The sequence below is a fragment of the Ceratotherium simum genome, chromosome 22, assembly GCF_057802395.1.
Source record: "Ceratotherium simum simum isolate JZ-2026a chromosome 22, ASM5780239v1, whole genome shotgun sequence".
NCBI classification, from domain to species: domain Eukaryota; kingdom Metazoa; phylum Chordata; class Mammalia; order Perissodactyla; family Rhinocerotidae; genus Ceratotherium; species Ceratotherium simum.
In genome coordinates, this window is record NC_141921.1 from 11,444,450 (window position 1) to 11,460,613 (window position 16,164).

Consider the following 16,164-nt stretch of genomic DNA (forward strand, 5'->3'; position numbering starts at 1 on the left):
TGCCTTTGAAAAGAACGTGTATTCTTTGGTTTTTGGATGGAATGCTCTGTATATATCTACTAGGTCCATCTGTTCTAGTGTATCATTTAAGGCCAATGTTTCCTTATTGATCTTCTGTTTGGATGATCTATCCGTTGGTGTAAGTGGAGTGTTAATGTTCCCTACTATTATGGTGTTACTGTCTATTTCTCTTTTTATGTCTGTTAATAATTGCTTTGTATATTTAGGTGCACCTATATTGGGTGCGTAGATATTTACAAGTGTTATATCCTCTTGTTGGATTGTTCCCTTGATCATTATGTCATGCCCTTCTTTGTCTCTTTTTACAGTTTTTGTTTTAAAGTCTATTTTGTATGATATGAGTACTGCTACCCCAGCTTTCTTTTCATTGCCATTTGCATGGAGTATCTTTTTCCATCCCTTCACTTTCAGTTTGTGAGTGTCTTTAGGTCTGAAGTGTGTCTCTTGTATGCAGCATATATATGGGTCTTGGTGTTTTATCCAATCAGCCACCCTATGCCTTTTAATTGGAGCATTTAGTCCATTGACATTTAAAGTAGCTATTGATAAGTATGTACTTACCGCAATTTTTTAACTTTTTTTTTCTCAGTGTTTTAGTAGTCCTTCTCTGTTCCTTTCTCCTTATATACAGAATTGATGGTCTCTTTAGTTTGACCTCTGTCTGAAAGCTCTACTCTTTAACTCCCTTCCTCCCTCCTTTTATGTTTTTGATATCATATCTAACCTCTTTTTTGTGCATTTGTATCCATTGCCCTCTTATCATGGAAATAGATAATTTTTCCTATTTGTGGTCTTCTCTTTTCCCCTTTAACATTTCTTGTAGCACTGGTTTCTTGGTGACAAACTCTTTTAATTTTTACTTGTCTGGGAAATTTTTGAGCTCTCCTTCCATTTTGAATGATAACCTTGCTGGGTAGAGTATTCTTGTCTGTAAGTTTTTTCCTTTTAGCGCTTTGAATATATCATACCATTCTTTTCTAGCCTGTAATGTTTCTGCTGAGAAGTCAGCTGATAGCCTTATGGGGTTTCCTTTGTATGTAACTTGACTTTCTCTTGTGGCTTTTAGGATTCTCTCTTTATCTTTAATTCTGGACATTTTGATTATGATGTGTCTTGTTGTGGGCCTCTTTGGGTTTATCTTGTTTGGGGCTCTCTGTGCTCCTGTACCTGGATGTCTGTTTCCTTCCTTAGGTTAGGGAAGTTTTCATCTATTATTTCTTGAAATAAATTCTCTGCCCCTTTGTCTCGCTCTTCTCCTTCCGGGACACGTATAACACGGATGTTAGTGTGCTTGATGTTGTCCAGAGGTCCCTTAGACTGTCCTCACTCTTTTTAATTCTTTTCTCTTTTACCTGTTCAGCTTGGGTAATTACTTCTAGTCTTTTGTCCAGCTCACAGATCCGTTCTTCTGTATCCTCTACTCTGCTTTTGAGTCCCTCTAGCGAATTTTTCACTTCCAGTATTGTATTCTTCATTTCTGATTGGTTCTTTTTTATATCTTCCATTTCTTTGTTGACATTCTCACTGAGTTCATCTATTCTTCTCCCCAGATAAGTCAGCATCCTTAACACTCTTAGTTTGAACTCCCTGTTGGGTAGGTTGCTCATTTCTGTTTCACTTAGTTCCTTTTCTGGGGTTTTGTTCTGTTCCCTTACTTGGAATGTATTCCTTTGCCTCCTCATTTTGCCTCTTTCCCTGTGCCTGTGTCTACGTATTAGGTAGGTCAGCTACGTCTCCTGCTCTTGGATAGGTAACCTTATGTAAGTGATGGCTTAGGAGGCCTGAAGTGTGCTTCCCTCTGTTCTCAATGTTCCAGGGGTGACCCATATGTGGGCTATGTGTGTCCTTCTGTTGTCACCTGTTTGCTCTCCCTTAGGCACCCAGGCTGGCCGAGTTATGCTCCTGGCCAGCTGTTGTCATGCTCAGCTGTTTGTAGTTGTTGTGGGCTCTTCAGTCTCTTTATCAGGTGTGGGGAGCCCCAGCACAGTTGGCTGCAAGTTCTAATACCACATTTGTGTTGCAGTATTTCTTTTAAGTGAGTAGGCCCCCAGCGTGGCAGGTTATTAGGCTCAGGGGCTTATAATTGCTATAAGCCCCCAGCCTTTAGGTCTCTTGTCAGCTCTCTGAGGATTGCAGCTGAGTGTGGCTGGCCTCAGGCACAGGAGCACCCAATTTTTCAGGCTTTGGAAGGTGGGGCAAACCCCCTATGTGGGTCTTTGAGAAGCACAAGTCTTCTGCAGCTGACAAGCGCTGCTGCCCACAGGTCCACACACAGTCAACACAGTCCTGCTCCGTGTGCACGCCCTGACCTCCCGAAGCGGACCCAGTCTCTCCATGGCGGGAGCCCCACACACTCCACCACTGCCCCACACTCCTCATCCACTCCTTTTGCATGCCCTGCCACACTGAAGTTGGTTCAGGTGCCAGGCTGCAGAGAATCCAGTCACCAACCTATGCAGGCCCACAAGTTGCCTGAGAGCTTGTTGTTGGATGAGGCCAGTCTTTAGGGTGGGCTGCTTGCCCTGGCTGAGCTGGATTAAATCGATGCTCTAGTGAGTGGGGCAGACCCTGGGCTAGCAGGCCTCAGGGAGAACTTCAATGGCGTCTGTGTCAGCATGCCCACACCAGGCCACAGCAATGGTCGCCGCCAATTTCCCAGTTCCTGGAGAGGTCTCCCCTCTCACTGAGATGCACTCAGGGCCTATCGGGTGGGTCTCTTTTCACCAAAGCACTGTGCACCTTTCTTTCTGGTGATTTTAGGATGCTTTCTGAAACGGGTGAGTTTGCGCGCGGGCCCTTTAAGAGCCGTTTTTAGTTTCTTTGTGAATCGGGTTTTCTGGGGGTACTCCCCAATGTTTTAGGAGCAGGCAAAATCAGATATTATGCCACTGGTCTCCATTGTGCTGGGTCCACAAAATTCCCACAGTGGGGGCACTCCCCGGCTTGGGACCCCGTGCCTCCAGGGAGGCTATGTAACTTTGGGCTGTTCCCAGGTGGCCGTGAGGCGCTGCGGCTTGTGAGGGTGGCATTTTTCCTCTCCAGAAGGGAGTTTCTGCCTCTTCTACCTCAGTTAGGATTGTCATTGTTGCAGGAGTTCCTCTTATCCAGTTTTGAGTTCTGTCTCAGGGGTAATTTTTCCACGAGTAGTTGTAAATTGGCTGTGTCCGAGGGAGGAGGTGAGTTCAGAGTCTGCCTACGCCACCATCTTGACTTCCTCTCATGATAAACTTTTAATGGATAAAGAGTTATTTCCTATGGATGAGCAAAGAAAGTGGTTTCGTGAGATGGAATCTACTCCTGGTGAAGATGCTTGAAGATTGTTGCAATGATGACAAAGGATTTAGAATATTACATAAACTTATTTGATAAAGCAGCGACAGGGTTTGAGAGGATTGACTTCAATTTTGAAAGAAGTTCTACTGTGGGTAAAATGTTATCAAACAGCATCGCATGCTACAGAGAAACCGTTTGTGAAAGGAAGAGTTAGTTGATGCTGCAAACTTCATTATTGTCTTATGTTAAGAAATTGCCACAGCCACCCACCTTCAGCAACCACCACCCTGATCAGTCAGCAGCCAGCAACATCCAGGCAAGACCCTCCACCAGCAAAAAGATTATGACTCCCTGAAGGCTCAGAATGGATAGCATTTTTTAGCAATAAGTATTTTTTAATTAAGATATGTACACTGTTTTTTTTAGACATAATGCTATTGCACACCTAATAGACTACAGTGTAGTGTAAACATAACTTTTATATTCCCTGGGAAACCAAAAAACTTGGGTGACTTGCTTTCACTTTATTGCAGTGGCTGGAACTACCTGTGATATCTCTGAGGGATGCCTGTATTCATATCTTTCATCAGATTTGGGAAGTTTTTGGCCATTATTTCCTCAAATATGTTTTCTGCCCCTTTCTGTCTCTCTTCTCCTTCTGATTCCTATAATGCAAATGTTAGTATCAGTGATGGTTTCCCAGAGATCTCAGGCTGTTTATTTTTTTTATTTTTATTTTTATTTTTTGTGAGGAAGATCAGCCCTGAGCTAACATCCGTGCTAATCCTCCTCTTTTTGCTGAGGAACACCGGCTCTGAGCTAACATCCATTGACTAATCCTCCCCTTTTTTTCCCCCAAAGCCCCCCAGTAGATAGTTGTATGTCATAGTTGCACATCCTTCTAGTTGCTGTATGTGGGGCAGGGCCTCAGCATGGCCGGAGAAGTGGTGCGTCAGTGCACACCCTGGATCCGAACCCAGGCCGCCAGTAGCAGAGCACGCCCACTTAACAGCCAAGCCATGGGGCAGGCCCCGGCTTGTTTATTTTTTCATTCTTTTTTTTCTGCTCCTCAGACTGGAAAATTTCAAATGTCTTATCTTCAAGTTTGCTGATTCTTTCTTCTACCTGCTTAAATCTGCTGTTGAATCCCTTTAGTGAGTTTTTCTTTTCAGTTATTGTACTTTTAAAAAACTTTCTTACTGATGTCATAATAGTTTATAACATTGTGAAATTTTAGTTGTACATTATTGTTTGTGAGTCGCTGTATAAATGCATCCCTTCCCCCTTTATGCCCACCCCCTAACCCCCTTGCCCCTGGTAACCACCAATAGTTCTCTCTGCCTGTGTGTTAGTTTATCTTCCACTTATGAGTGAAATCATGTGGTGCTTGTCTTTCTTTCTCTGGCTTATTTCGTTTAACATAATACCCTCCAGGTACCTCCATGTTGTTACAAATGGGACGATTTTGTCTTTTTTTATGGATGAGTAATATTCCATTGTATATATATACCACATCTTCTTTATCCAGTCATCAGTTGAGGGACACTTGGGTTGCTTCCACTTCTTGGCTATAGTGAATAAGGCCAATGAAACCCCTATATATGAACATAGGGGATTCATAAGCCTCTCTGGATTGTTAATTTCAGGTTCGTTGGATAGACACCCGGTAGTGGGATAGCTGGGTTATATGGTATTACTATTTTTAATTTTTTGAGGAATCTCCATACTGTTTTCCACAAAGGCTGCACTAGTTTGCATTCCCACCAGCAATGAATTAGGGTTCCCATTTCTCCACAACCTCTCCAACATTTGTTGTTTTTTGTCTTGGTGATTACAGCCATTCTAATGGGTGTAAGGTGATATCTTAGTGTTGTTTTGATTTGCATTTCCCTGATGATTAGTGATGTTGACTATCTTTTCATGTGCCTATTGGCCATCTGTATATCTTCCTTGGAAATGTGTCTTTTCATATCCTCTGCCCATTTTTTCATCGGATTGTTTTTTTCTGTTGTTGTTCAGTTGTGTGAGTTCTGTATATATTATGGAGATTAACGCCTTGTCAGATGTATGATTTGCAAATATTTTCTCCTAGCTGGTGGGTTGTCCTTTCATTTTGATCCTGGTTTCATTTGCCTTGTAGAAGTTCTTTAATCTGATGAAGTCCCACTTGTTTATTTTTTCTTTCTTTTCCCTTGTCCGAGTAGACATGGAATTCGAAAAGATCCCTTTATCACCAATGACAAATAGTGTACTGCCTACATTCTCTTCCAGGAGTTTTATAGTTTCGGGTCTCACCTTCAGGTCTTTGATCCATTTTGAGTTAATTTTTGTGTATGGTGAAAGGAACTGGTCTACTTTCATTCTTTTGCATGTGGCTCTCCAGTTTTCCCAACACCATTTATTGAAGAGACTTTCCTTTCTCCATTGTATGTTCTTAGCTCCTTTGTCAAAGATTAGCTGCCTGTAGATGTGAGGTTTTATTTCTGGACTTTCAATTCTGTTCCATTGATCTGTGTGTCTGTTTTCATACCAGAACCATGCTGTTTTGATTACTATGACTTTGTAGTATGTTTTGAAGTCGGGGATTGTGATGCCTCCAACTTTGTTGTTTTTTCTCAAGATTGCTTCAGCTATTTGGGGCCTTTTATTGCCCCATATGAATCTTAGGATTCTTTGTTCTATTTCAGTGAAGAATGTCATCGGGATTCTGATTGGGATTGCATTGAATCTGTAGATTGCTTTAGGTAGTATGGACATTTTAACTATGTTTATTCTTCCAATCCATGTGCATGGGATGTTTTTCCATTTCTTTATGTCTTCATCGATTTCTTTCAATAATGTCTTATAGTTTTCATTGTATAGGTCTTTCACCTCCTTGGTTAAATTTATTCCTAGACATTTTATTATTTTTGTTGAAATTGTAAATGGGATTGTCTTTTTGAGTTCTCTTTGTTAGTTTGTTATTAGCATATAGAAATGCAACTGATTTTTTTAGGCTGATTTTGTACCCTGCCACTTGGCTGTAGTTGTTCATTATTTCTAATAGTTTTCCAATGGATTCTTTAGGGCTTTCTATATATAGAGTCATGTTGTATGCAAACAGCAAGAGTTTCACCTCTTTGTTGCCTATTTGTATTCTTTTTGTTCCCCTTTCTTGCCTAAATGTTCTGGCCAAAACCTCCAGTACTGTGTTGAATAAGAGTGGTGAGAGTGGGCACCCTTGTCTTGTTCCTGTTCTCAGAGGAATGGCTTTCAGTTTTTCCCTGTTGAGTATGATGTTGGCTGTGGGTTTGTCATATATGGCCTCTAAGTTATCGTATTTTTCAGCTCCAGAATTTCTGTTTGATTCCTTTTTGTAATTCTTTTTGTAATTTTGTAATTTTTTTTGTTGATATTCTCATTTTGTTCAGACATCATTTTCATGATTTCCTTCAGTTCTTTGTCCATGGTTTTCTTTAGCTCCTTGAATATATTTAAGAGTATTGATTAACATCTTTGCCTAATAATTCCAATGTCTGAGCTTCCTCAGCAATGGTTTATATCATTTTCTTTACCTCCTGTGAGTGGGCCATATTTTCCTGTTTCTTTGTATGTTTTGTAATTTTTTGTTGAAAACTAGAAGTTCTGACTATTATGTTGTAGCAACTTGGAAGTCTAATTCTCTCATTGCTCAGTGATTACTTGGATTTTGCTTTTGAGGGCTGGAGCTATCCTTTTGTGACTCATGCAAACTATTTTTGCAAAGTGTGATTCCTTGTTGTGTGTGGGCAGCCAGTTGTTTTCCATTGTCTCTGTGTTCAGCCAGTGACCTGACAAATATTTCTTTAAAGTCTGGCTCACAAGATGGGGATAAATAGATCCTGTCACTTCAAATCCCCTCTTAGCTGGGAAGCCACTTCAGCCTGTGGGGGCCAAAACAATTTGTGTTAGTCCCTCAGCATCCAATAGCAGCAACCAGTTACCCAAACACACAACTGCAACTCAGGGAGGACAAGGCCTTATTTGTCCACCCTGGCTCCAGCAAGCTGCCCTGGGAACATGAGCCACTGTCCCCACAGCTGCCTGCCCTGGGGTTGGGGAATGGGAGATGGTAGCCACTAGTGCAGAAAGCTGAAATTGAGTGAAATTTGCCAGTCTTTTCATCAAGCTCTCCCCTGGATGCTGCACGTGTTCTACTGGACTCAGAGTTCCAAAACAGTTGCTTCAGACACCTCCTGCCGGTTCAAGTCTTGTTTCAGTGGAGATATGGATTCCTGGAGCTTCCTACATTGCCATCTTCCCTAATACCACTCTGGCAGAGGGTCTTCTAAACCCAAATATTTGCCTGTATTTCCCATCCGAGCGAAAGCACAGAGCTGTCAAATTTCTCTTCAGTTGGGAACATTGTCTATCACCACTTCCTATCTGAATGGAGTCAGAGGAAAGTTCTGAGAAAGTGAGATTTCCTGAGAGGAGGTGAGGGGAATTCACCATTGTACCTCCACACTGACCAGTCATTGGTTGCTGGCTACCCCTAAAGGATGAGTGTAAACTTGGGTAAGGCCGGTTCGTGTGGCCTAGGCCATTTCCCAGAGAGGAACTCAGATGTGAGCCATCAGCAGCTAATACTCCTGGAAGTTAGGGGAATAAGTGCCTGAGTCCTGAAGGGGGCTCTCAATGGTGTGCCATAATATCTCTACAATACACCCTATTCACTGCTGGCATCCACTTGCTTCCTACAGTAAATTCCTTGGAAAAATTAGAAGAGAAAGGCTGATGAGATGACTATTTGTGGTCTCAAGGCCACAGGTCAACAAGTAGGTTGTATATTTGGGTCCCATCCTCACATGGTATAGTCTCCAAGTTGGTGCCTCAGCTGTGCCTTCAAAAGGCCATTCCATCACCTTTTCAGGACAGGAACTTTTTGGTGGGCCGTATGTGACGGGCCCATGGGTCCCACGGTTATGTGTTCACTGCCACACCTCCTTTCCTGTAAAGCAGGTCCCGTGGTCCAAGGTGATGTTATGTGAGATCTTGTGCTAGTATGTCAAACACTATGTGAGCCCTTGGACAGTGGTGTTAGCTGAAGTCCTGCAGGCAAGCATAGTAAACCCATAAGTGGAACTTGGCCAAATCCATGAAAGATGAATTCTGTCTTTTTCAGGATACAACACGTCCCGTGTGCTTATCTTCTCAGGGGATGGTACTGTTTCCTGGGCTTAGCATTGGTCTCTTTTGCTGGCAGGATGGATGTTTTGCAGTGACAATATCTAAGTCAACCTGAGTGAGTAGGAGGGAGCCCATGTTATTGGGCTCCTTCATAGCCTCCATCCCTGCCACTATGGCTACTCTGCTCATGGACCCTTTGTGACAGTACTGGGACATGTGATGACAGAGGGTGGCTGATGTTAACTGATTGAGTCACTTTGTCTACCGGGTTTTTCATGCCCCTTCTGTGATAGAAGCTCTTGGGTGAGTATTAGGATAGCATACAAAGATCTTCAGACTTCATGCCCACTGCCATTTTTCCCTCCACATGCTTTCCCAGACCTCCTTGTGCCCTACTTTCTAATCTTTCTCCTTCCAAGCCCCAGTCAAACCAGCCAAGCCATTCACCACTGCTCATGTGTCCATTTATATTCTTATTCTGAATCACTTCTGTTTCTCATTAAATGGATGACCAGATGCACTTCTCAAACCTTTGTCCATTGGTAAGATTTCGTCTCACTTCTGGCCTTCAGAGCCGCCCCTAAGTGGGGCTGTAGAGCAGCAGCAATCCATTATCAACTTGCACTCACATACTGAACCCACGCATGTGTGCAGCAAGATCAGCATTTTTTCTCTTCCTTCAGTGGGTCATAAAGGACCCCACATTCAGCTATTGGTATGAACTGAGGGAGACTTGACCAGGCAACAGTGGGTGGACAACGTGAAGGTTTGAGTCATCTGCTAGTGCAGCTTATTTGTGTCCTCTGGTCCTAGTTATGTGGATCCCAGTTGTACCACTTCTATCTTATGATCTAGTGCTGCTGTGCCTGCCCAACCCTATGACTTAGTAGGTCTGACAGAACCAGCTCAAACAGACAATTGTGGCTACATGGTCACTTGGTGCTCCATGGTTAGGCCCTCTATCTCTACCAGTGCCCAGTAGCATGTCAAGAGCTGTTTTCAAATGGCTGGAATTTTTTGTGGGAAATCTGGCGACCCAAGATTTTCAAGTGCATTGACTTAGATGTCCTATCTCATGTATTAGGGTCTCATTCTGTCCAACTGGTACCCTGACCTTCGTGTGGCAGTCTTGATGAGGTTGAAAATTTAACCTCCTTTGGAGCTCTGTTCTTCTTGGAATTAAGTCCTGGAGCTGGTCTTCAGTCCTTTCTTCCCTCTGGCTGCAGCAGGGCCATCCCTGGAGAGGGATGTTGCTTTGAGCCATTAGCAGCCAACACAGCAGGGATCCTGAGGAATGAGAGCCGTGGTTCTACAGGGGGATCTTGGAGGTGACCCAGGGCTTCTGGTATATGTCTTATGAATAAGTACTGTAAAACTGCCCATTTTATAAGAGTGGAAACTAAGTCTCCAAAGGGGCAAAGCAACTTGCTCAAGGCTACACAGATAGTAAATTGTGCCCATTATTTGAAACTGGTTTGTTCTGAATACTGAGCCAGGGATCTTACCCAATATGCTATATTATCTTGGATGTATTTGCCAAATATGTCAGCTTCAAACACTCGCTTAGTTACTTGGACCAAGTCCTCAGTTAACTTTTGGATTCCTTTCTGTGGTAGGCAGAATAACAGCCCTCCAAATATGTCCATGTCCTTATCCTCAGAACCTGTGAATATGTAGCCTTACATGACAGAAGGGACTTTGCAGATGTGATTAAGTTAAAGACTTTGAGATGAGGAGACTATCCTGTATTATTTGCGTGGGTCCAATCTAATAACATGGGGTCCTTAAAAGAAGAGAACCTTTCCTGGCTGTGATCAGAGGGGGGTGTTACTACAGACGAAGTGTCAGAGAGATCCAATGTTGCTGGTTTTGGAGAGGTAGGAAGGCGTCCATGAACCAAGGAATGTGGGTGGTCTCTGGAAGATGGAAAAAGCAAGGAAATGGATTCTCCCCTAGATCATCCAGAAGGAAATGCAGCCCTGCTGACACATTGATTTTAGCCCAGCTAGACCCATGTCAGACTTCTGGTCTACAGAGCTGTGAGATAATAAATGAGTGTTATTTTAGGCCACTGTTTGTGATAATTTGTTACAGGAGTAAAGAAAACTAATACACCTTCCTCTGAGATTATTCCTGCCTCCTCCATTCGTGTAGCTACAAGAGCTGCACAGTCTTAACTGAGAAATCTTCAGCTGCCTCCACAGAAGAAGCAGATGCCCACCTTGAAGCTACTCTCTTCATCCTATGAGAGTCCCTTGAGTTGTGGGAGAACAGGTAACCACTGATCTGGGACACCTCAGGCTGCAATAGGACATTTTGTTTGTGAGGTTTTGCAGAATCTGTCCCTCTCTGAGTCAAAGCTCTGTATGCAGACAGGTAAGGAAGGGACGAGTACTCCATCCTCAGCTGCATAGTTGGAAGTTAGGGAGATCTGGGGGATCAACAACGTGGTCCGGACGGTCTCAGTGGAGGGAAGGGCAGTAATTCCATAGAAATAAAATTGCCTCATGCAAAGGGAGGTTCTAGACTGCACCCTAAGCTCAACCTGAGGACTTAGGAGTTTTCAGGGGAAGGAATCATCTTTTTTTTGCTGAGGAAGACTGGCCCTGGGCTAACATCCATGCCCATCTTCCTCTATTTTATATGGGATGCTGCCACAGCATGGCTTGCCAAGCAGTGCATTGGTGCACGCCCAGGATCCGAACTGGTGAATCCCGGGCTGCCGCAGCGGAACGGATGCACTTAACTGCTTACACCACCCGGCCGGCCCCCTGGAAAGGAATGATTTTTGGCTTGGTTTGTGGCTGGTTCTGGTAGCTTTTTCTGGTGCGGTGCTTTGAGGAACAGTGGCTGAAATGGGGAGAGGGTGTCGACTAAAAAGAGCTGTGACCTTGGCAACCCTGTAGGTGGGGTCCCTGACTGAAGCTTGGGCAGGCTCAGTGGTCCCTCAGCAGCACTCCCAGGTGGCCTGACAGGGAGCAAAACCAGTTTCCAACAGTGCCACCTGGTGGCAGTGAGAACAATGACAGCAGCTGGGGCAGAGTCAGCTGTAGACCTGGAATCCACTACCTCCTTTGGGACTGAGTAAGGCTCTGGGGGCAGGGGTGTGTGGGAGGAGAGGCCTCAAGACAGACCTGGCTGAAACTGTTCCCAGGGGCATTCCTGGTATGAAATGAATCCCTGGCCTTTTCCTCCACAATCCTCTCCTGGCTGTGAATTTTCTGCTGGGATCTTCAGAGCCCATGCAATTGGGAAGGAGACGAATTCAGAAGGAATCAGAAGGAAGGAAGAGCAAAGGGAAACACGGAGGCATGTTTTTAGGGAAGGGTGAGAAGTTCAGTGTGGGTGAGGGGTGAAAAGAGGTATGGGCGGTGGAAGACAGAGCTGGAAGTAAGCGTAGGGGTGTAACTTGTGATGGGCCTTGTATGCTGTCTCGAGAAGAGGGCTTTTTATGGGCAGTACCGATTCAAAACCCATGATGGTTTTGAAACAAGGCATTGACATGATCCCACTGGCCACTGGCTGAGAGATCGCCTGGTGGCAGAGAGACTAGCTAGAAGGTCTGACCTATAACCATGGCATCAGCAGAGAGGAGGGATCAGATTTGAAATGTTTCAAAGGTAGAGTCAACAGTTTGTTAGGCTGGACAGGAAGAGAATGGACCTGTGCACACTTAGAGAAGTCACCATTAATCCCTCAGGGACCAAAATGTCAGTTAACCACACAGGGCACCCACTGGGCTCATTAAGAAGTCTGAGTAGGACCCCATGCAGAGCCTAAGTTACTTTAAAAATACCAAGCACATATAGGAAGCACCCAGACCAAGGTGAGGGGTGGGGAGGACAAACACTTCCTGAGCCCCCAGCATCAACAGAATTGACTGAGGGGCTTCCACTCTGACTCTCAAAATATGAGCTAAGGAAGGGCCTCTGGAACATGGGGGTAGGCTGTCTATTCCACCCTGGAATCTGGGGGATTTAGCTCTATCCTCATCACTACACCCCAACTCTCTACACTGGGTTTTGATCCACACCCTGACCATGACTTCCTCATCTGTGCCCAGATATTAGTATCCCTTGGAGATCCTCAGGTGGGTCTCTCTGACTTATGTAACTCAGCCCCTATCCCAGACATTGCATTTTTTCTCATTCCTTAGCTCAATTTTCTGATTCCTTAGGCCCACTGAAGAGTGGCTGGTCGTCTGACCTCCCCTCTCTCCTTCCCTACATATTCCTTCCTTGGCAGCTCATGCATGCCCTCCAACCAGTTCTGAGAAAATCCTGGGAGAAAGCCTGGCAAAAATGTGAAACAAATACACATGCCAGCCCTTTTGCAACAGCTGTCAAGAGCCCAAGCTGGGCCCAGGGACCTGGATTTAGACTCACTTTTACGTTTGGCTCATGCTGGGAGCGCTCTGTGTCTCTGCGTCCTTGTCTGTGACGTGAATCTTATGTTGCCCTACATTTCACAGAGGGGTTGGAAGGATCAAGTGAGGGAATATTTCTGAAAGTGACATATTTCTGTAAGCTCTTATTATTTCCACTTCCTTGTGTTCCAAGTGTGGATTTTCAAAAAATTTCAAAAGAGTCTTAAAGTCCATTTGTCTTCAAAGTCAGTCCCTTTGTCTGTAACAAAAAATAATTAAAGTCCTTTACTTAATCTTGTTACTTTACTCCATGTGCACATTTGAGCATGTTTCTTTTCTGTTGAAAAGGTTTGGGCTATGTTTCTTTCACAACACATAAAGTAATTCCCAGCTTTCAGCTTCATTCTGGGGGGAAGGCTGTCTTGACATGAGTGCAGCCATGTTTGGCCGTCCCATTAACCTACAGCCACCAGCACACAAAGAAATACAAAGCTGCTTTCTGGGCTGGCCCTGTGGCTTAGCGGTTAATTGGGCGTGCTACGCTGCTGGCAGTCCGGGTTCGGATCCCGGGCGTGCACCGATGTACCTCTTCTCCGGCCATGCTGAGGCCGCATCCCACACACAGCAACTAGAAGGATGTGCAGCTAAGACATACAACTATCTACTGGGGCTTTGGGGGAAAAATAAATAAATAAATAAATAAAATTAAAAAAAAAAAAGCTGCTTTCTGTGTGGTGGGAACTGGCCTTTTTCCCAGAAACTGGCCTTTCTCCCATGGAGATAGTTGCAATTTGTATCATTTCAAGGTCGTTTGGGCATCATGGCCTGGGGCACACTGGCCATCTGTGCCAGGCTGGGACGATAACCAGGGAAAACAAAGCTCGTACACAACTGCTGGGCTGGGACGATAGCCAGGAGGCTCAGTGAACCTATGCCACTGATAACCATTTGTGCATGGGAATATTGAATGCTTGCTCTGTAAACTCTGTAACTGCTTATATAAACTACTGAAAACTGAGGCCTGGTGAGAGTCTCACCTGTGGAGGGGTCGCCCGGCCCAGGACCTCTGATGATCCCATTCCCGCCCAGCCATGTCAATTGAAGGGACTCTCCCCAGCAGTGGGACGTGGATGCTGTGAGTAACCAATCTGATGTGTTCTCTTTTCAGTCAACCTGGTGTTTCTCTTTCTGGTTGATTTGTGTCATTTCCCTTCAGTTGATGTGGATGTTTTCCCTTTCCAGTCGATCTGATGTTTTTCCCTCTCATTATATGACCTATTCGAATCTGCCGCTATTTCAGTCGATGTGGATGTTTTCCCTTTCCAGTCGAGCTGATGTTTTTCCCTCTTAATATTTGACCTATTCGGATCTGTTTGCGGACTATTGCCTTTACTATCCTCTATATAATAAAATGTATCTTCAGTCCATTTGTTTGGAGTGGAAAGTTTCTTTTGCATCTCTGATCAAATCCCCGAACCTCTCATAACAAAGGTCACCCCACCATTTCCTCAATGGTGGGCTGGTGTAGCTGGTTCATTCAGAGTTTTTGAAAATGCAGGGATTAAAGCATTTAAGAAGAGGCTTGAACCGTGGTTAATTCATTCACTTAATAGACATTCACCAGGTGGAAACACGGTAGATAGTAAGCTGCATGACAGTCTCTCTAGCTCTTTGTGTATTTGTTTATTGATGGAATATGTTTGTGTAGTATACATATTATTTGTTTAATATATATTTGTGTAGTGACGGAATGGATGAATGACATGCCCCTTGCTTCTCTTCCCTGGGCCCCTGGCTGGAGCCCTTGTCTCTCTGATAATTACGGTATTTAAACACGTGTGCGTTCATGGCTCCAGCACCGTGCGCTGTGTTATGCATTCATTACCTCATCTAATTCTCACAATAACTGACAGTAGGTGCTATTGTCATCCCCATTTTTTACAGTTGGGGGAAACTGAGGCTTAGAGAGCTTGCCACTTGCTTAAGTACCACATGAGTCCAGGAGTTAGTTCCCTCCACAGAAGCAGCACTGCAGGAAGCTGGTGAGTGGTGTGATTTGTAAGTGGATCCAACGCAAAGTAGGGTAATTTTTGGAGACATTAATCCACATATCTTCTTTCTTGCCGCCATTTACTGGCTCGGTGGTTTCTTGTCCTGGGGAAGGTTTAATGCAGGACAGGCAGGGCAGAAAGCTGGTTTCTTCTCTTGCTTTGCTTTCCCACTGGCTGAGATCCAGATGAGATGCTCCCAACTCTGAGCAGATTTTTAGGCCAAAAGGTTACAAAACATCATTTTTGTTATGCAATTGATAGAGCGATTACCTAGCAATTATCATATTTCAAGAACTAAACTACTGATGCCGACATACTTGCATTTCTTCCTCCAGCCCAATTATTTCAAGTGGATGAAAATCTATTGTAAAAAATATAAAGGATGCAAAAAAAAAATCAAATGACCCATCAGAACTATTACCAATACAATTAATGCTTTGAATAAAATCATTAAGGATGAAATTGAAAAAATTAATACTTCTGCAAATCTGTTGAGATCATTATCATAAATATAATATACATGCAAGTTTTGCAAAATAGTCTCTTCATTAAGTTTATTTTGACTATTCCCATCTTTGTCTCTATAGTAAAATGTTTTTCTCATATTAAAAATTAAAAACTATTTAAGTAACACAATGGGATAACCATGATTAATAGAGCTAGTGCTATTCATCATGGAAGCTCAAGAAATTGAAAATAATGGAAGTAGTAACAGTTATTTATAATTTTGCTGATGTCAAATTACAAAGAATATTTTAAATTTATTAAAATTTTATATATGTACTTGTAAAGGCAAAGCATTGTCTTTATGCTTTGTCAAGTTTTTCTTTAAAGTTTGAAGTTTCCATATTTGTTTATATAGCATTGTGGTTTACCAAAATGGTTACCATTTTATTAACAAAGTTATGTGGTATTTACATATAGAAAAATAAGCTCTTTTTGCTGTCCATAGAGAAGTTTGGGTCCTGTTTTACAAGAATGTAGGGACTTGGGTATATTTTTCTAATTTTGAGTGGGGTCCAGAATTCATTTTAGTTAGAGTAGGTAACTCTGCTCTAAGTGTCAGGAATTTAAGTAATTTGAGAAAATATGAATAGCAGTCATGTGGAAAAATACTTAGAAATAGATGATTTGAATTTGGTAATATCAAACACTTCAAAATGTGTAATTCAGGCTGATTTTCCTTTTTTATTTCTTACCAGGATAAAAATGTTAATGTTTAGTTAGTAATGAATGCAGGTTAATATTAGAACATTTTGATATATTTATGACTCACTATATGTGTCTGTATCATGAGAAGAACTA